Source organism: Carlito syrichta, unplaced genomic scaffold (assembly GCF_000164805.1).
Source record: "Carlito syrichta isolate Samal-C Ts95f unplaced genomic scaffold, Tarsius_syrichta-2.0.1 Scaffold288950, whole genome shotgun sequence".
Lineage (NCBI taxonomy): Eukaryota > Metazoa > Chordata > Mammalia > Primates > Tarsiidae > Carlito > Carlito syrichta.
The window spans coordinates 123,984-145,905 of NW_007233046.1; the positions used below are offsets into that span (position 1 = coordinate 123,984).

At 41.4% G+C, this 21,922-nt stretch overlaps 1 protein-coding gene and 1 pseudogene across 2 annotated transcripts in view; one reads left to right on the plus strand and one right to left on the minus strand.

Annotated features, from left to right (window-relative positions):
- The window catches only part of KMT2C (lysine methyltransferase 2C), a 187,702-nt gene that overhangs the window by 123,166 nt on the left and 42,614 nt on the right, over positions 1–21,922 (minus strand). The window lies entirely within an intron of this gene.
- LOC103256119 lies at positions 8,208–17,031 on the plus strand (annotated as a pseudogene).

A 21,922-nucleotide genomic window follows, 5' to 3' on the forward strand; every position in this document is an offset into this window, starting at 1 on the left:
AAAAAGTTAAAAGAAAGAAGTAAAATGACACAGAAATTTAATCCAGAGAATTCAATATCTGTTTACCAAGAGTACCAGAAGGGGAGTAAATAGAGGGATTATAATCACAAAAATTATTCTACAAGAAAATTTATGAACCTATATAGTAATAACATTTAATTAAGCATAATCCCCATTTAACAGATGAGGAACTAAAATACCAAAAGTGTTTATCTCTGTTCCATTGATAATCTGTATCCCTACAAATGTACCCATTCTTAACCTCTGTCACTATTCTTCCCTAAACTCCCAAAGCCCTAGCTTCAAGTAAAAACATCCCATATATACAAACACTGTTTAACATAACAAGGATAAAGGTAAAATTCTAGGAGGCCCACGAAAAAGAAAACAGGCTATTTACAAAGAAAGGAGAATCAAGCATCATTTCTAATTAGGAATACTGAATAAGAAACAGAATACAACAAAAAGCCTTTCAAAGTCTATTAAAAAATTATGTAAGACTAAAATGTTAATGCCTGTTAATCTAACATTCAACTCCATGAATAAATATAAATAAGTTAAATTCCCTACTAAAAGACAACAACTATCAAGACATGTAAAACATACTTCACACATATATTTTAGATATAACTACATGTCTACATTTTATTTATTTACATATATATACTCACACATGTACATGAGGCACAGTGATACATACAATTAAAAAATAAAGACCTTGGGGAAGGCACAAGAAAAGGCTCAAAACTTAAAAGTATAGCAATACTGATTGCAGACAAAAACTGAATTCATACTGTAAAGCAGTAACCACGTCAAAAATAATAGTCCATATTAACATAAGACTCGTTACAGTTTAAATTCCAACAGGAGAAGCAATAATTATTAAAGTTTATATACTTAATAAATATCACTGTCATTTTTTTAAAAAAAGTAAGCTGGCTGGGCGCAGTGGCTCAATGCCAGTAATCTCAGCACTTTGGGAGACCTAGGCAGAAGGATTGCTTGAACCCAGGCGGTCAAGATAAGCCTGGGCAACACAGAGAAACCCCATCTCCACAAAAAATTAAAAAGAACTAGCCAGGTAAGGTGGTGGAGGTGCACACCTATAGCTCCAGTTACTTGGGAGGCACAGGCCAAGGGGGCTGTTTGAGCCCAGGAGTTCAAGACCAACCTGGGCAACACAGAGAAACACCAACTCCACAAAAAATAAAAAGAACTAGCCAGGCGAGGTAGTGGTAGTACACACCTATAGTTCCAGTTAATTGGGAAGCACAGTTGGGGGGTTTGCTTGAGCCAAGAAGTTTGAAGCTGCAGTAAGCTATAATCACACCAAAGTACTCCAGCATGGGCAACAGAGACCCTGTCTCTCAAAAAATAAATAAATAAGTAAAGGTAGGTCTGGTGTGTTGGCCCACACCTGGAATCCCAGCACTTTGGGAAGTAGAAGAAAAAGGATTGTGTGAGCCCAGCAGTTCGAGACCAGTCTGGGAAATTTGGCAAGACCACGTCTCTACAATAAATCAAAAACTTAGCCAGGTGTGGTGGCATGCACCTGTAGTCCCAGCTACTTGGAAGGCTGAGACAGAAGGATCACCTGAGCCTAGCAAGTCACTGCTGCAATAATCGTGATCATGCTACTGCACTCCAGCCTGAGCAAGAAAGTGAGACTCCAACTCAAAAAATAAAAATTAAAAAAGGGGCCGGGCTCGGTAGCTCAGCCTGTAATCCCGTGCCTTTGGGAGGCTGTGGTAAGTGGATTGCCTGAGCCCGCGGGTTCGAGACCTGCCTGGGCAGCAAGACCTCATCTCTACAATAATCCAAAAAAAATCAGCCGGGCGTGGTAGCACATGCCTGTAATTCCAGCTACTTGGAAGGCTGAGGCAGAAGGATCGCCGGAGCCCAGCGGGTCGAGGCTGCAGTGGCCGGAAGCGGCCACGGCACTCCAGTCTGGGCGACAGAGTGAGACTCCAACTCAAAAAGAAAATAAAAATAAAAAAGTAAACCTGAATAGAAATATATGCACAGATTAGACTTTAATGTAGCCCTCAAATAAAAATACAAAACAGATAGGAAGTAAATTTAGTAACAATGATCAGATTTGATTAAAACTGACATGTAAGATACACAGATTTATATATTCCAAAAGTGGAGAATACATATTCTATTCAGATGTACATATAATTTTCAAAAAATTTCACCAAATATATGCTCATTAAGAAATGTCCACATAAGACTAGGCACTGGCTCACACCTGTAATCCCAATAGTTTGAGAGGGCGGGAGAATCGCTTGAGCCCAATCTGGGCAACACAGCGAGACCTTGTCTCTACAAAAAATTTAAAAGTTAGCCAAGATAGCACATGCCTGTGTCCCAGCTATTTGGGAGGCTGAGGCAGAAAGAACACTCAAGCCCAGGAGGTCAAGGCTGCGGTGAGCCAGGATTGCACCACTGCACTCCAGCAACAGAGTGAGATGCTGTCTCAAAAAAAAAAAAAATCCACATAAAAAGTAGATATCTTCTAGGCCATATTCAATGAAAGTAATAATCAATGTACAATCCATGAGATTAGCAATCCGAGGAAATAAACCTACACTAATTCTGAATTTAGGAAAATGCTATTAATCAGAGTCAGATGTTTATGTCTCTATCAAAAAAAAGTTTGCTGGAAAAACTGAAATAAAACCCAATCTATCTAATTATTTTGTCTACAAATTGACCTTAAGCAATGACTATCTTGATGACTGGTTTCTCGTTGCTGTAGTTCTGGCCCAGATTAATTATTCTAGTTTGTACACTATTACACACATATTTCTGATGAAAACATCTGCTAAAAAATAACATCACAAAATCAAAATAGAGACTGCTAAGAATAGGATGCTTTTCGCCTGCCAACATCCTATCTTTTTGACCCATGTTTCTCACTGCTGTAACAATAATCTTTCTAAAAGAATCCTAGGTATATTCTGAATCAGATCCCAACTCCTCAATATGGAATTTATGGTAGACAGAATTCTGAAATGACTACAAACCACCAATAACGCCCCCCTCAAGATTTCCCACCCTAATACAGAGACTGTGAATATGATGAGATATCATGTGAGATTATACTTTATCACCTGGCAAAGGTATATGGCAGGTGTGATTAAAGTCACTAATCAACTGACTCTGAAATAATCAAAAGGGAGATTTGCCTAATCTAATCACACAATCCCTTTTTAAGGGCGGAGTTTTCTGCAGTTGGCAGCAGAACGGGTTATCAGAGACGTTCACAGCAAGTAAATGATAAAATACAGTGTTGCTGTCTTTGAGGATGAAAGGACCCGTGAACAAGGACCAAGGCCTCTAGGAGCTGAGAGCCACCCAGCCCAATGGCCAATATGAAAATGAGACCTTTGCCCTATAATTACACAGAACTCAATTCCCCCCACCCTAAACAAGCCTTGAGGATAATTCATCCTCAAAGCCTCCACCTAGCAACATCTTGATTTGAGCCTTGTGAGATTTTTTTTTTGGGGGGGGGATCTCACTCCTTTGCCCAGGATAGAATGCAGTAGCATGATCATGGCTCACACCAGACTAAACTCACAAGCTCAGATAATCCTCCTGCCTTTCGAGTAGCTGGGACTTCAGGTGGGTGCCACTATGCCCAACTAATTTTTTGATTTTTTTGTAGATACAAGGTCTTGCTATATTACCCAAACTGGTCTCAAACTGGGATCAAGAGATCTTCCTGCCTTGGTCTCCCAAGTGCTGGAATTATAGGTATGAGCCACTGCGCTCGCCCCAGCCTTGTGAAATCTTAAATAGAGAGCACAGTTGAGTCTGCACAGACTTTGGACCTGAGTAAATGCATGCTATTTTATTCTATTAAGTTTGTGTTAATTTGTTATACAACAATAGATAAAGCATTTCAAGGCCTATGTGCTTTGATCTATGCCAAATCACAGTAATATATATATATGTATGTTTTTTTTTTTAAATTGCAGACACAAGGTCTCGCCAAGTTGCCCATGCTGGCTAGTCTCCAACCCATGGACTCAGACAATCCACTCACCTCGGCCTCCCAAGGTGCTGGGATTACAGGCTGAGCCACTGAGCCTGGCCACTGTAATACTTTTAACATTTTTTTCTAGCGATACATTACACAGGTAATGGCACTGACACTATAAAGTAAAAATGATAAATATTTTAAACTCCAGCTTGGAAATGAGGAAGCAGAATCTTAGAGATTTTCCTAAAATAAATAGAAGAGAGAGGCAAGCACTCTGCACCCACATAAGTGCCCTCTACCCACTGGGTCAAAGAAAAGTAGTTTCTCAATGGGGCGTGGTGGCTCATGCATATAATCCCAGCACTTTGGGAGGCAGCAGCAAGAAAACTACCTGAGTCCAGTACAAGACCAGTCGGGCAACTTGATGAGACCGCACCTCTACAACAAATTAAAAAAAACAGCCAGGCATGGTAGCGCACACCTATAGTTCCAGCTACTTGGAAGGCTGAGGCGGAGAGATACCTGAACCCAGCAGACTGAGGCTGCGGTGGCCATGAGAATGACACTGCTCTCAAGCCTAGGCAAAAGAGTGAGACTTCTACTCAAAAAAGAAAAAAATAAGAAAAGTAATTTCTCTACTTGTAGCAATATACATAAAAACCCTGAAGAAAAGGTCCCTGATAGCTATAACCTTTAACATAATAAATAAAAACACACATAAATCTGACTACATAAAAATTCAAAACTTTTATATGGTGAGAACACATATCTCAGAGAAAATCAAATGACAAAAATAAACCACCAATTTGAATTACAAATATCTAGCATCCTGCATATATAAAAATAAAGCATTATAAGTTATAAAAATGAATATAATTTTTACAAAGACACTGACACTTTGTAGAATTTCACAATTTAAGGAAGGCATAAAGTTGCCCAATAAAAATGTGTGTACACAAGATTTAGTGAGCATTATTATTTTCTAGCTACTAGGTCAAGTATTTTATAAGAATTACCCTATTCAATTCAAACAACCACCATTTTTGGTACATAGTGTTATTTCTCATTTACACATGAGGCACAGAGAGGTTAAGTCCTTGCCCAAGCTCACAGAGACAGGAAATAAAAGAGGAATTGAACTCATTATTCAGATACAAATAAAAAGGCAAATTCCATTAACTATAGAAACATACTGAATACTTTTATTTACATAATCACTTTTATTTAGGTTATTAGAAAATAAGATAGTCACTTTTGGATTAGAGTTCCTAAAATATTAATTCTTAGTGTCTACCAAAAGAGTTACTAGCATGTTCACAAAACAAAATTCATAATAGCCCCAAGTTGAAAACCCCTCCAAATTCCCAATAAAATAAATTATAGTGCTCATAAAAGAATATTATACATCAATGAGAATAAATGAACAACTGCAAGGAACAATTTGAATAAATCCCACAGTTACATATGGAAAAAGATGACAGAGAGAAAACAATACTTAGTAGCCAATTTTACAAAGTAAAAAACAAACAAGATAAATCTATGGTGCTTGCCTCTGGGGAGTTAGGAGTAGTGATCAAAAGGAGACCTGAATGGGATTTCTGAGGCACTATTATTGTTCCCTGATCTGATTTTAATCTTATAGGTACTTATGGGGGGGACTAGAAATGTACACTTAGAAGTGTATTTTGCTATAAATGTAGTCTTTTTCAATAGGAAGTTGTTTAGAGAAAAATTTTAGAAAATCAAGAGAATTTTATATAAAAATTTAACTTGCAATGGAAAATACTGACTCTCTTATTTCTTACGTGAAATTGCCTATTAATACTACTATGCTAACTTATGTTTCCCTAATGGTATTCTTCTCAAGTAACTTGTAACATAGTAAGGCAACATTAACTGAAACAATCTAATTTTAAGATACTTGTCTTTAGCCAAAAAAAAGAAAAAGGATACACATGACTTTCACATACACCATTCTTTTTTCAGTTATTACTAAAGCACAAAGTTAAGAATCTTATAAGATTCATAATGAGCAAAACAATAAGATTTACTGTTTGAAAATTAGAGTTCTTAAAATTGAAACATATTAATTTAATCATAAGTTTAACATGACTTAAAAAGTTAATAAGAAAATACTGTAGCCGGGCTCGGTAGCTCAGTCTGTAATCCCGCGCCTTTGGGAGGCTGAGGTGAGTGGATTGCCTGAGCCCGCGGGTTCGAGACCCACCTGGGCAGCGAGACCTCATCTCTACAATAAATTAAAAAATCAGCCGGGCGCAGTAGCGCATGCTTGTAATTCCGGCTACTCGGAAGGCTGAGGCGGAAAGATCGCCAGAGCCCAGCAGGTCGAGGCTGTGGTGGCCGGGAGCGGCCACTGCACTCCAGTCTGGGCGACAGAGTGAGACTCCAGCTGAAAAAAAAAAAAAAAAAGAAAATACTGCAAACTGTAAAAGAGTTAAAAACTCTGAAGAGAGGGAAAACTTTTAAAACTTTCATATGAAGCCAAGTAAACACAGACAGTAAAATTAAAGATAACTGGATACCCTTAAATCATGTCTTTTAGGAGTATAAGAATTAATATACTTGTATACTCTTCAGTTCAAAACCTTGGTACAGTTGTAGTCCAAATTTAAAACTAATCTTCTTAAAAGATTTCAATTATATACAAGAACTTCTATTCTTATAAACAGTACACAGACAAAATGAGTGTATCCAAACAGAAATCAGCTATGTGAAAATCTAGCACATATATATACCCATGTGGAGTCAATACAGGTGAACCACATTGTGGTTGAGTGAAACTCCTAAAATAAAACTTTGATGACAAATGATATGTGTTTCGTACTTGTCTCATAAAGAGAAGTAATAAAACAGACTTCCAGTACTCCCCACTGACAAAATGTTACTCACCAAAGGACTATCAGTAAATATATAAACACCATAAATTAACATAATTGTAAGAGATGAATTATGTATCAAAAGAGTTCATATAATCACAAAAAAAACTCAAGTATCTTTTACAAAACCAGTGAACTCAAAAAAGATAGCAAAACATAATATTAAACTTCACTACTGATCTACTAGTTTGAATATTTAAAAATAGCAATTATTCTTGATTACTTTTAAGTTTATGGGAAAACAACCATATTTTATTTAAATAATTTTTTCAGTTATGGGAAAGATTACGTTAATTAAAATTAAATGCAGATACAATTATAATTTAGGGATAGAAATTTAAAAATGAAGTGCTACTGAATTAAATTGAAAATCACTGGCTGAGTGAAGTGGTTGTAATCCTGCACTTTGGGAGGCTGAGGCAGGAGACTTGCTTGAGCCCGGATGTCCAAGACCACCTAAGCAACATAACAAGACCTCATCTCTACACATACCGGGGGAAAAAAAAAAATCAAACAATTAGCTGGCTATAGTGGCACATGCCTGTAATCACAGTTACTAAGGAAGTCAAGGTAGGAGGATCACTTTAGCCCAGGAAGTCAAAGCTACAGAGAGCCATGCCTGTGCCACTGCATTACAGCCTGGGCAACAGTGAGACCCAGCCCCCCCAACAAAAATAAAAATAAAACAAGCACAAACCAAAAAAAACCCCACGTATGCACACACATACCAAACCGGGAAACTGTTTTCCAAAGTTAAGCACATATTTCTGATAAATCAGCTATTCCAGTCCTAGGTGTTTACTCAAAAAACATAAAAAGGGCAACTCCTTCAGGTCCCCTTCCCCTGTGGGAGCTTTTCTGTCCTCTCAATAAATCCTGCTTTAAAAAAAAGGTAACAAGATGCATCTACACAAGGAATGCTGCACAAATATTCACAGCAGCTTTATATGAGAGGGGACACAAAGAAACCTGAAATTTATTTATAAACAATTTGTATTTATTCTTATATATTTAAACTTTAGTCACCTTCAAAGTACTTTCCATTTGATGCAATACACCTCTCAAGATGCTTTTTCTACTGTTCAAAAAGGGTTTTGAACTCCTCAATTTAGTCCTGCCATTTTTTGTTTCACCTCTTCCACATCTGCAAAACGTTTCCCATTGAGGACTTTTTTCATTCAGGGAAACAAAAAAAATGTCACTGGGGTGGGATCAGGTAAATTGGGAGGGTGGGACACAGGGGTCAAGCTGCTTTTGGAAAAAACTGCTGAACACTCAGCGTGGTGTGGGCAGGTATCCTCAAAATCATCTAACACGAAATGGGCAAACGTGTTGAACGAATCTCTGAAGAAAGTTCACTGAAGCCAAACACAGCCTCTCACAACAATGCTACTGGTACACTGGTACACTGATGTCGATGGGTTCCTAGAACACTTACCTAGTGGGGGAAGCCTTTACTATAAGGGGTCTGATCTCCAAAAAAAACCAATTCCATTGCTTTGGGTCTCCTCTTATATATTAGCCAAAAGTTGGAAGAAACTTAACTGCCAGCTAGTTAAATGAAATCTCAAAACCATAATGCTAAGTATAAAAAGGCAGACAGAAAAGATTACATACTGTAAGACCGAATTCATACATCAGTCTAGAAACTACAAAACTATAGGACAGCAACAGATTAGTGATTGCCAGAAACTGGAGCTGTAGAAAGAGACTGACCTCAAAGGGTCATGAGAGAATTTATAGGGTGATGGACATTTTCTGCATCTTGACTGTCATGATAGTTACATGACTGCATGTATTTCTTAAACCACATTCAACGTAAATTTAGAAGGGGTGAATTACACTGTATGCAAAACACACCCTAATAAACAATGACTCACACAGAAATACATTCATTTATTTATTGGATAATGGCAGGGGAACTGGTATCTGAGTAACCTTCCTGAATATAAAATTTATCAAATCTAAATAAAACATAAAATCTACTACTGGAAGGTACTTGTAATAACCAAAAGCAGGCTGGAATGGGAAAACATCTGATCCTTTAAAAAATATATTTCACTGGCTAAAATTTGTACTTAAATGTATTTCATTCAGCTAACGACGTTTCCTAACATACACAGAAGGAAAGAGTGGTACCAGACCTCAAACAAAAAGCTTTACTCTCACTGATATAAGACAGAGTTCTACAATGCTAGAAAGGATGAAAACAGGGGAGTCTAGAAAAAGGAGCCACAGAGGAGGAGGGAGTCAAGACCTGACTAAACTCTCAGATTAATTAGGCCTCTCAAATGTACTTTCACAGAGAGATTCTAAAGAGCTCAAGGGAAAGCAACAACTGTAACTGCTGGAAAAACTAAGTAGAGATTTCACATGTGCCAACAGCTAGAATCATGATATAGTGTGCAGTATACATTCGGCTATAATAAAAGCCTCCTAGAACAAACCTTGACATTGAAAAGAACAAAATAATAGAATTAAATATCTAGACCCTGTCATCTAAAATGTTTACTACACAATCTTAAGTGTGTGTCTGGAGAAACACATGAAAATGAAACTTACAGCGAAGAATAATAAAATTGTTAATAGAAAATGATCAAATTAACAAATACTTTAAAGCAGTTATTAAAAACATTTTTAACAAATTACAGGAGAATCTGGTTATAACCAGGAATAGAATTATAGAAGAGACATGAAAACTTTAAAATAAAGCCAAATAAAATTATGAAAGAAGTGCAATAATTTAAATGAAGATGTCAGTGAAAAGACTTAACAAGAGATTGGATATAGGCCAAAAAAATGGTTCTGTGCCTGAACACAGGAGCTTTGTCCCATCTCCACTGCTCCATGTGCTGTTCTCCAGGAGGCACCTTTGGCTCTATGACAGCCCCTCTTGGCCCCGTGACCTGCAGTTACTGAGAAATCCACAGAGAGGATGTTGGGACACGCCAGAAGTCAAGAAATGATAAAACTGTTCAGCTAGAGATCCAGGATAGCCACCAGAGAGTGGCCAACCTGTGCCTATCCTGTGGAGTAGAACAGAAAGGACAAACCCAGCCACGAGCAAACTCAGTCAAATTGAGCAGTTTTAAATAGGGGTGGCACCCTGCCACACACAGAGGTCTCTTTGAATCCACCGGAACCAAGGAAGAGATAGTCTAGACGGCTGATGCCACCAAACTCCAGGCTTACAAAGGACTGCAGCCCTGCCTTGTGTGCAAGAGAGGGTGAGTGCTCCCAACATGGTCTGGGTCAGCAACTCTCCCCTTCCCAACCACATGGGGGTCACTGGTATCACATGGGAAGAGATATGGTTAGGGCACAGCAGTGTGTGGCCTCAGCCCATGTGAAGTTGGGAACACGCCCATGCTCTGAATGCCTACGCCCGTCAGCCCCTCCAAGTGTGTGCCTGCTGGTAGAGCCCAACAGCTGGCTCTCAGGCTGGAAAGCTTGCCTCCCAATCTCTGTGCCTCTTACCAGCATCTGGCCGCCAACCTCCCCATCCAGACCAAGAAGAAAAGTTTTCCTGCTAGCCTCATGTACCTACAGGGCAGACCCCTCAATGACAGGGAATCTGCTGTTTTTCAAGTCCTGAGCAAGGAGATGTACAGGAAAGGAGAAGACACAAAAGGTACCTGGAGGAACTGTTTCCAGGTAGGACTATTTCTGGGCTATGAATAGTAACAGCTGCCAGAGGGAGCATTCCTCCACCTGGTCCTGGCATTGAGCTCCCAACAGGGGTCGTAAAGCAGTTAGGCTATGGGACCACAGAAGAAACTGCAACAGAGAATCACTTTGAGCACGGACCAGGCTCGCAGAGAAGTGAATAGCCCTCTCTTCTCTCCCTAAGTGAACTATTTTGAATGACAGAAAAGGTCCTAGATCAGCAAGAACCTATCTAGCTACAAAACAATAAAATTTAAGAATAACAATAAAAAGAGAAGACTTGCTCCTGACAGATGAGGAAGAACCAGGAGAAAACATCAGCAGGTCTGGCTCCATGGCTCTGCCTGTAATCCCAGCACTTTGGGAGGCCAAAGGGAGTGGACTGTCTGAGCCCACAGGTTCAAGATCAGCCCAGGCATCTCAGCGAGGCCTCGTCTCTACAATAAATCAAAAATTAGTTGGGCATGGTAGCTCACGCCTGTAGTTCTGGCTATTTGGAAGGCTGAGGTGGAAGGATTGCCAGAGCCCAGCAGGTTGACGCTGGGATGGTCGTGAGTGTGCCACTGCACTCCAGCCTGGCAACAAAGTAAGACTATAACTGAAAAAAAAAACAAACACGCAATCCTCAAAGTCTTAAAGAGACATCAACTACAAAAGCAGCTATCGGTCCCCAAACAATGGAAGCCACCAAAAACGACCCATCCTTGATGACACACAGAATTCAAATATTAAATGGCTAAAATGGCTAAGGAAGGTGCAGTGGCTCACACATGTAATTCCAGCACTTTGTGAGGTGGAAGCAAGAGGATTACCTGAGTTCAGGGGTTTGAGACCAGCCTGAGTAACATGGCAAGACCTCGTCTTCTCTACAATACATCAAAAAAAAAAAAAATTAGCCGAGTGTGATGGTGCATGCCGGTGGTTCCAGCTACTTGGAAGGTTGAGGTGGAATGATTGCCTGAGCCTAGCAAGTCAAGGATGCAGTGGCCATGAGCAGCATGTCACTGTACTCTAGCCTAGGTGACAGAGTGAGACTTCGACTCAAACAAATTAAAATTTAAAATAAATATAATGGCTAAGGAAAACTATGAGAAGTTAGAAGCAAATATCACCCAAGATGTGCAGGAAGTAAAAGTTGAGTTGGCCAATATAAAAAAGGTCTATTCTGATATCCTGAAAATGGAGAATTCCCTCCTAGAATTTCAAAGCACAATAACAGGCCTAGGGAGCAGAAATGATCAGGCTTAAGAAAGAATATCAGAATTTGAAGATCAAAATATAGAACTAACCCAGTCTAAAAACAAGGAAAAAGGCTCAAAAAGACCAAAGCCTACAAGAGGTATGAAACTATGTACAAAGACCAAATTTATCCTCAAACAGAAGGGGAAACTGAGAACACCTGAAACAAGCCTCCCATGAAGTCATACAGGAAAATTTCCCATCTCTCACTATTGAGATGACCATCCAAGTACAAGAGATTCAGAGAACCCCTGCAAAGTATTACATGAGAAGGTCATCCCAAAGACCCACAGTAACCTGCCTCTACAAAGTAAGCATGAAAGAAAAAATCTTCAAGGTAACTAAAAGAAGGGTCAAACACCTACAAAAGAAAACCCATCAGAATTATAGCAGACTTCTCAGCAGAAACCCTATAAGATTCTCAAAGATAAAGCAACTCCAGCCAAGAATTCCCTACCCTGTCAAGCTAAGCTTCATCAGTGATGAAGAATTAAAATCCTTCCTAGGCATCCAATCCCTAAAAGAATATGCCATCTCCACACCAGTTCTCCAGGAGCTGCTTAAGAAAGTTTTGAGCACAGAAACAAAAGAATGGTTTCCCATCACAAAAGCATAGGCAAGCAGAGTTAACAGAGCATACAGCTCATCCACAAAATTAAATACATACACACACACACACACACACACACACACACACACACACAGCCCAAAAAAAGTATACACATTTTTTTAAAATTTGGAATCTCACTCTGTTGCCCAGGCTGTAGTGCAGTGACATGCTCACAGCCACCACAGCCTCAACCTGCTGGGCTTAGGTGTTCCTTCCGCCTCAGCCTTCCAAGTAGCTGGAACTATAGGCGTGAGCTACCATACCCAGCTAATTTTTGTTTTATTGTAGAAATGAGGTCTCACCAAGTTGTCCAGGCTGGCTTCAAATCCCAGGCAATCCTCTTGCCTCAATATCCCAAAGTGCTGGGGTTACAGGCTTGAGCCACTGTGCCCCCAATATACACATTTTAAGAAAGGAAATTATAAGAGGTGCTCAAAGAGGTTACATGAGCATCAGACACTTCTGAAAAAGTACTGCATAGATAACATCTCTTAAAATATGTATACATTTTTTGGCACCCCCAGTATATATGCTAGAAAACAAAGCAACCCCTTTAGAACTTTATGATAGGGATAAACTTTCACATAGCAATAATTAACTTGAACATGAATGGACTTAATGCCGCTAAAAAGACATAGAGTGACAAACTGCATAAAGAAACATGATCCAACATTCTGCAGCCTCCAGGAAACTCACTGCAAAGGAAATCCACAGACTCAAGGTAAAAGGCTGGAAAATGACCTTCCAAGAAAATGGAAAACAAAAAAGTGCAGGGCTAGCTATTCTTATGTCAGACAAAAAAGACTTCAAACCAGTAAGTTAAAAAGAACATAGAAAAACACTTCATAATGATAAAAGGTTCAATCCAACAGCAAGAAATATTCATCTTTAATATATATGCACACAATACAGGAGCACCTGATTTTATAAAACAATTGCTATGTAAACTAAGAGAGAACATAGACACTCACACTTTCACAGTCAGAGATGTCTATATGCCACTAATAGCCTTTAGACACATCACTGAGGTACAAAAACCAACAAGGAGATCCAGAACCTTAACTTGACACTTGACCAAATGAACCTAATAAACATCTACAGCACACTTCCCAAAACAACTACAGAGAATACATTTTACTCATCAGCATATGGAACATACTCTAAGATTGATCATATTCTCAGGCATAAATCAAGCATGGTCAAATTTCACAAAGTGGAAATGATACCAAACATTTTCTAAGTTAACAATGGGATAAAAATAAATATTGCCACCAACAAGATACCCCAAAACTCACAAAGGCATGGACACTAAACAACATGGTATTGAATTTAGGGTCAACACAGAAATCAAGACAGAAATAAGATTACTAGATCAAACAAAAAAGACACATCTTACCAAAATCTCTAGAATGCCATGAAAACAGTAATGAAAGGGAAATTCACAGCACTGCACAGTCATATCAATAAAACAGATCACAAGTAAACAGCCTAATGTCACACCTAAGGAAGCTGGAAAGCAAGAAAAATTAAATCCCAATTTCAGTAGAAAAATCCAGATTACTAAAAGTCACAATTGCAGGATACAGAAGACAAAAAAAAAATCATAGAAAGAAGAAAAAAGACAAAAAGCTGGTTCTTTAAAAGGACCAATAAGATAGATACTCCTGGTGAGACTGACTACAAAAGAGAGAGTTCGTCTAAATAAACATGACTAGAAACAAAAGAAGGCGATGTCACAACTGACCCTGAAGTAATTCAAAAGATTACCAGAGATTACTATAAACACGTGTATGCAAATAAACTAGAAAATCTAGAGGCCATGGAAAATTTCATAGCATCATGCAACCTCCCAAGGTAGAAACAAGAAAAAATTGAAAACCTAAATAGACCAATAACAATCCAAGAAATCGATTAAATCATAAGAAACCTCCATGACCAAAAAAAGCCCTAGATCAGACAGTTTCTCAGCTGAATTCTACATGACATACAAGGAAGAGCTAATACCAATCTTACTGAAAGTATTCCAGGCAACTGAGAATTCTCCATAGCTCATTTCATGAATTTGTTATGACACTGATACCTAAACTGGCAAAGACTCAACAAGGAAAGAGAATTACTGGTCAATTTCCCTAACAGTTACAAAAATTACCAACAAGATCCTAGCAAACTATCCAACAACACATTTCAAGGATCAACCACCATGACCAGGTGGGCTGCATTCCCAGGAAGCAGGGTTGGTTCAACATTTGTAAGACCATGAATACAATTCAACACATTAGCAGGTAGGTGTAAAACCAAGAACCACATGATTATCTCAGTAAGACACAGAAAGAGCTTTCAATAAAATCCATTATCACTTCCTCATAAAAATCCTTGAACACCTTGAACATTCCTCAAAACAGTAAGAGCCATCTATGACAAACTTCAGTCAACTTCTTGTTTAATGGGCAGAAGCTGAACCAAGACAAAGATGCCCACTTTCACCTGTTCTATTCAACATAATACTAGATTTCCTGGCCAGAGCAATTAGGCAAGAAAAGGAAATCAGTGGTATCCAAATAAGGAAAAGAGAAAGTTAAGTTATCCCTCTTTGCAGATGATATGATTTTATACCTGGAGAACTCTAGAGAGTCTATCAAAACCTCCTAGCATTGATAAATGACTTTGGTAAAGTTTCGGGTTACAAATCAATGCACAAAAGACAGTTGTCTGGATGCCCCAGTAGAGCACAGCAGCAGGCACGAGCTAAGGAACTCTGGTTCGCTGCGGTAGGGGCCTAGCCGCCTGCTTCGTGGGGGCCATGCCCTGTCAAACTTGACTGCAGTGGTGTAGAGCCAAGCAAGCTGAACAGCGGGAGGGAGAAGTGGGAGCTGGGTCAGCCAGGCTCGGGTGGCGAGGGGCTTTGGCCACTCAGCTGCAGGGGCGGTGGCGGGGAGTGCTGCGATCTCCCGCCCTCTGGGCGAAGGACGAGCTGATTCCTGGAGCTGATTCCCTTCCAGGACAAGAAGGATGAGAAGCAGGAGCCCAGGCAGCAACAGCGCCTCAAGGCAGCAGGACCTGGAGGAAGTCGAATTGTCCCTGCTCAACAAGTCGGAGAACCAGAGCAGCATTTGGGAGTCGGAGAGGCACCCGCAGCCCACCCTGGACACTTGCCAGAAGTCACAGGATTACTTCCCCAAAGTGAGAAGGTCCCAGGACAGCATGTTCTTCAAGGACCTGCCCCCACCATCCTAGGTACCCCTTCCTGATGATCCCAGACCTGAGCAGCCCGTACCTCTCCAACTGACCCCTGTCTCTAGGAGGAGCACACACCTATCTACAGATAAAATGGCCCCTCCTTGAAGTCCCCTCCAGTGCCACAGTCAAGGTTCCCATCTCCAGCACATCTGTCTAATAAAATTCATTGTTCAACACCCCCACCACATACATTTGTTGACAACCCTCGTCAATCTACATCAACGACCACTTCTCCCTGGCTCCTCTCCCACATACCTGACCCTGGAGAACAATCCAAGGACAGGAATCCTCAGGTCCCCGTCGAGCTGTTGCCATTTACCAACTCTCTTCTGGAGCTGTTGGACAGATCCCCTACCCCCTCAGCTGACTTGTCTCACAGCAAGGACAATCCATGTACTCCCTCCCTCCTGATGGCTTTTGGCACCCTTACCCTGCCCTCACCATGAACATCTCAATGTCCAGCCTGGACTCCAGTTGGTTCTTGCCTCTATGGTGCCTCTGGCGAATCCAGGCCTGCCCACCTCAGGGATCCCCCACACCGACATCTCCTGCTTCCTCAGGCAGGAACTGGCAATCCCCAGGCTGAGCCCCGCGGTGAGCGTGAAATCACCAGGCGTGGTAAAGAAGGAAGAAGAAAAGAAACTGGGCGTGAAGAAGCCTCTGAATGCCTTCATGTTGTACATGAAGGAGATGAGGGCCAAGGTGGTAGCTGAGTGTAACCTAAAGGAAAGCATGGCTACCAACCAAATCCTAGGAAAAATGTAGCACAACTTGTCTTGAGAAAAGCAGGCAAAATACTATGAGCTGGCTGTGAAGGAGCAGCAGCTTCACTTCCAGCTCTACCCAACCTAGTCATCCCGGGACAACTACTATAAAAAAGACAAGAAGAAGAGAGAAAAGCAGCTGTCCCAGACACAGTCAAAGCAGCAAGTCCAGGAGGCAGAGAGTACTCTGGCTTCTAACAGCAAGAAGCCGTGTATTCATTATGTGCCCCGTGAGGAGCCCTGCAACAGTCCTGCCTTCTCCAGCAGCAGCAGGCTAGAATCCCCCTGCCACCTCCTCCGCAGCCTTGGCCTCACCAGCCATCCTGCCTCCACCCACTCCCAGCAAGTTCAGCCCCTCTCCCAAACCACCAAGCCAGAGACCTAGGCCCAGCTGACTTTCCATTCCACTGCCTTCCTGTCAACTAAGGTTGCAGCCACCTCCTCTGGCCAGATAGACAGGCAGTCTCTCCTCCTGTCCTGGCCCCTGTCCCTTGGGTCCATGCCCACAATCTGCTGACCTCTCCCCGGTTCTTCCAAGCCATGCTCCGTACCCACCAGCCCTCACTACCCCGCCCTACCGTGCTCCAGGCCCAGGTTCTTTTCCTGGTCACCAAGTCTGCTCACTAAACTGCCCCTGGCCCACAGAGGCTGTCCAGTGACTTGTGGAATAAAAATGATTCAGAAGAAAAAACGGAGAGACTTCATTGGTCAATATTTAACCACTCTGGACTGTTCTGTAAAGTGACTGGTAACAACAGCACTTTCAATTTTGTAGATGTAACCAATATATGATCAGACTTCATTGGTCAATATTTAACCACTCTGGACTGTTCTGTAAAGTGACTGGTAACAACAGCACTTTCAATTTTGTAGATGTAACCAATATATGATCTTAAGACTTTTTTTAAAAACAAAATAACAAAACAAATCTTTAAAAGAAAGAGTACTGAGAAGTAGTGCTGTTCTCCTGCACGTGCTGTGGTAGGTGGACTGGGTAAATGTCAGCTTCCTCTCGACTTCTTTCTCTCTCCGCCTCGTTCAGTCTCCTCTCTCCTCCCCTGCCTGCCCCAGCTTCCTGCTCGGTTCACACGTTTGCTGTTGCTATGGTCTCCAGGCCGGGATCCCCCCACCTAGTTACAGGCCCGGAAACCTCCTGCACCTCATCTCAACTCTCATCTGCTCTACAAGGTAGGTTCTTTCTGCTCATCCTTTGTCATCTGCCCAGGGTAAAGCTGTCACCATGTGAGGCATCCTGGCCTGATTTGTTTCCACCAGCATCTCCCTCACCGGCAGGCCACAACTCACTAGTCCCCAGCTTTTGGTGGGGAAAGCAGTCCTCTGAAGTGGTTCTCCTCACATTTAAAGGGACTTGAGGTACCTGTCACTTCCTCAGTGAAGAAGTCTGTGTACCGTCCTCCCCTCCTTGCCAGCTGAGAACGTCCCCTTGCTCTACCAGGGTGACAGGCAGGACCAGGCTCTATGGCCTGGCTCCTGACACCTGGGTCAGTGCCAGCACAATCTGCCAAAGTTCTAAAGAACCTTTCTCTCTTCTCCCACTTCAAATGCTTCTTCTGTGCATATTTCCTTTTGTTTTTATGGTTGTTGGAGCAGTTTAAATCCCAGTTGTTTATCTTCACAAAATAAAATTGTTGTTGCAAAAGAAAAGGAAAAAAAGACGGTTATATTTCTATACATCAACAACAAGCAGGCTGAGAACCAAATAAAAAACATAATTCCATTCACAGTAGCCACAAAAATGAAATACCTTGGAATCCACCTAAGCAGAGAAGTGAAAGACTTTTACAAAGAGAATACAAAACGTTGCTTAAATAAATCAAGAATGATACAAACAAATGGAAAAATATCCCATGCTCATGGACTGAAAGAGTCAATATTGTCAGGATGACCATCCTACCCAAGGCAATCTACAGATTCAATGCAATACCCATTTTCAAACTGGCAACATCATTTTTCAGACTTAGAAAAGACAACACAGGAATTCACATGGAAACAAAAAAGAGCACAAATATCAAAAGCAATCCTCACCCAAAGGATCAAACTAGAGCTATCACACTTCCAGACTTTAAACTATATAATAAGGCTAGAGTAACCAAAATGGCATGGTATTCGTACAGCAATGGCACACAGACCAATGGAACAGAACAGAGATTCCAAAGTTGATTGGTCCCTCAACCAACTCTCCCTCAACAAAGTCATTAGCAACAAACACTGGGGAAAGAAAGCCCTATTTAGCAAATGGTACTGGGAAAACTGGACAGCCACATGCACAAGAATGAAACTAGACACCTACCTATCACTATACACAATAATCATCTCACAATGGATCAAAACCTCAAAACATGTGAATCTTAGAAGAACCTTTCTGGATATCAAAGTAGGCAATGAGGCTAGGCGCAGTGGCTCATGCCTGTAATCCCAGCACCTTGAGAGGTGGAGGCTAGAGGACTGTCTGAGCTGAGGTGTTTGAGACCAGCCTGCGTAACACGGCAAATCAAAAAATTAGCCATGCATGATGGTGCATGCTTGTGGTTCCAGCTACTTGGAAGGCTGAGGTGGAAGGATCACCTGAACCCAGCAAGTCGAGGCTACAGCAGCCGTAAGCATTCTATTGCACTCTAGCCTGGGTGACAGAGTGAAACTCTGATTCAAACATAAATAAATAAATAAAAGTAGGCAATTAATTCATGACCAAGTTCTCAGAAGGCACTGCAACAAAAGTTAAGATAGACAAATGGGATTTTATCAAACTGAAAAGCTTTTGCACAGCAAACAAAACACAACAAAACAAAAAAAAAATCAAGAGAGTGAAGTGTCAATTCAAAGTATGAAGAAAAATGTTTACAAGCTATGAATCTGAAAAAGACCTAATATACAGGATCTACAAGGCACTCCAATGCACTAGGAGGAAAAAACCAAACAACCCCATTAAAAAGTGGGCAAAGGACATGATAGATAGTTCTCAAAGGATGACACAGAAGCACCCAGCAAACACAGGAAAAAATGCTCAGCTTCACTAATCATCAGAAAAATGTAAATCAAAGCTACAATGAGATATAACCTAAAACTGGTAAAGAAAAATATGGAGACCAAAAAAAAAAAAAAAAACAACCGGGCATGGTAGCTCACACCTATAATCATAGCACTTTGGGAGGCGGAGGCAAGAGAATTGCCTGAGCCCACGGGTTCGAGACCAGCCTGGACAACATGGCAAGACCTTGTCTTTACATTAAATAAAAAAATTAGATACGTGTGGTGGCACATGCCTGTATATACAGCATAGATTGCTGAAACCCTAAGATACAGAGAAAATCCTGAAGTAATCAGGTAATATAAAAGCATTATACACATAGGAACACTGATATTACTAACACCACATGTGACTTCTCATCAGAAACAATGGAAGACAAGAAACAATGCAACATCTTTTAAATGCTGGGAGAAAAAAACAGAACTCTATATACAGGGGGGAAAGGTCAAAAACCAATGCAGACTTCTACTCCCAGAAAAAATAGAGAAGATACACTTCTCCCTGCTCTTTCCACTAAGAACAGCTAAAAACACTGGCCATGATATATAGACAAACACAAGAAAACAAACAATAAAAGGTAGAGAAAGGGATTATCAACTAGGGCCTCAGGTGCCAAGAAACAAAAGAGCAATTCACTAGGTCTCCTTTCTGACTCATATATCCAGAAGAGATACCAGACAAGGAGACAACTCAGAAACACCAATAAGCAGACGCATACACAGAAGTCCAAGAAGAGCCTGGTGTCTCTAATCAAAAAAACAACAAACAAAAAACAAACAACCAAAATACTAGGAAGGGAGCAGGCTACGAGGTCAAAAAAAACTGGTAGACAACAAACTAGTTCAACCCAAACACCCCAGAAAAAGCCCAAATCCCACACCCTTTGCAAAGACTAAAAGGGGGACCTAGATATCAACCAACTACCCACACCTACCCACAGACAGAAGGCCAAGTGGGGAGCCAGGCATTCAAATCCACTATAACATGGCTTCCTCTCTCTACAGCATAAGTGGAAAAAAGTAGGAAGCCAGGAATTGAACAGCCACACGGTGATAAAAATGTGCCCTACTCTTCTCAATGGGGGGTAGTGAAATGCTTGTTAAAAAACCAACTGTGAGCCGGGCTCAGTGGCTCAACCTGTAATCCTGCGCCTTTGGGAGGCTGAGGTGAGTGGATTGCCTGAGCCCGCGGGTTTGAGATCCGCCTGGGCAGCGAGACCTCATCTCTACAATAAATCAAAAAATCAGCTGGGTATGGTAGCGCATGCCTGTAGTTCCGGCTACTCGGAAGGCTGAGGCGGAAGGATCGCCGGAGCCCAGCAGGTCGAGGCTGCGGTAGCCGGGAGCGGCCACTGCACTCCAGTCTGGGCGACAGAGTGAGACTTCAACTGAAAAAAACAAACAAAAAAAAAAAAATACCAACTGTGGTGACTCCAATTATAATGAATTCTCCATTTTGTCTCTCAGATGCACCTCTCACCTCTCCTCCATATGACTGCCCCAACCTAACAGTAAACAGTAAACCACATCCTGCTTGGTAGGAAGCCCAGATAAGCTGTTCTGTAATTGCTCAAGATAAACTGTTCTGCTAACTGTTCTGTAACCAAAATTTCCTGAATGTACCCGACTTTGCGGTTTTGGTCTTTATAAGCCCCTTGCTTGCTCCATTCGGGGTCGAGAGTTTCTTTCTGGAACGAGCCTTCTCTTGACTGCCAGCAACAAAGAACTCAATTATTTAACTCTAAGCGTGCTGCCTTACTTGCAGTGCAGCTACATTTAGAGGCCCCAGTGAGATTGCCAAGCTTGGGAAGCAGACTCACTCCAACTCTCCCTGGCTTGGTAAAGAAGTTATAGGACAGGTACCCCTTGAGACGTACTAGGGCCCCATAACCTCTCACCTGACCCAGAGGAAGTAGGAACAACCACTGGCTTCCCATCGTCTCAAAAATACCTAAGTCCGTCTGCATTCTCCTAGGAGGTAAGAATCTGTTCTGTTTGTGGCCACAATTCTATTTAAGAGAGTCATGGCCTGACGAGGCTGTCCCTTGGACACTATTCATTAGGCCGAGATGTTGGCTGAATAGAGTCTTGGTTCAATTGCTGATTTCAGTTTTGATTTTCCCACTGGTCTGACAATATGGGGTCACAGGCTTCTCGACCCTCCAGTACCCTGGACTGTATGATAAAGAATTTTTCTGCTGGATTTAGTGACGACCACCGTGTCTGCCTCTCGAAAGACAGGCTCTGAACCATCTGTGAAATTAACTGGCCTCCAGTATCTCTTTTCTTTTACCTTCAGAAAAGGGACCAGGGTCAAAGGCTACGGCACCTGACCACAGCCTCCAGTCTTGTCAGCCCACCCCTTTCTCCCAACTTGCAGCAGCCCTGCTTGCTGCAGCAAGTCACCATCCCCATGAGTACTTGGGAAGCCTATTCGGGTTTCCCAAGTCTCGGGGGGGGGGGGGGGGGG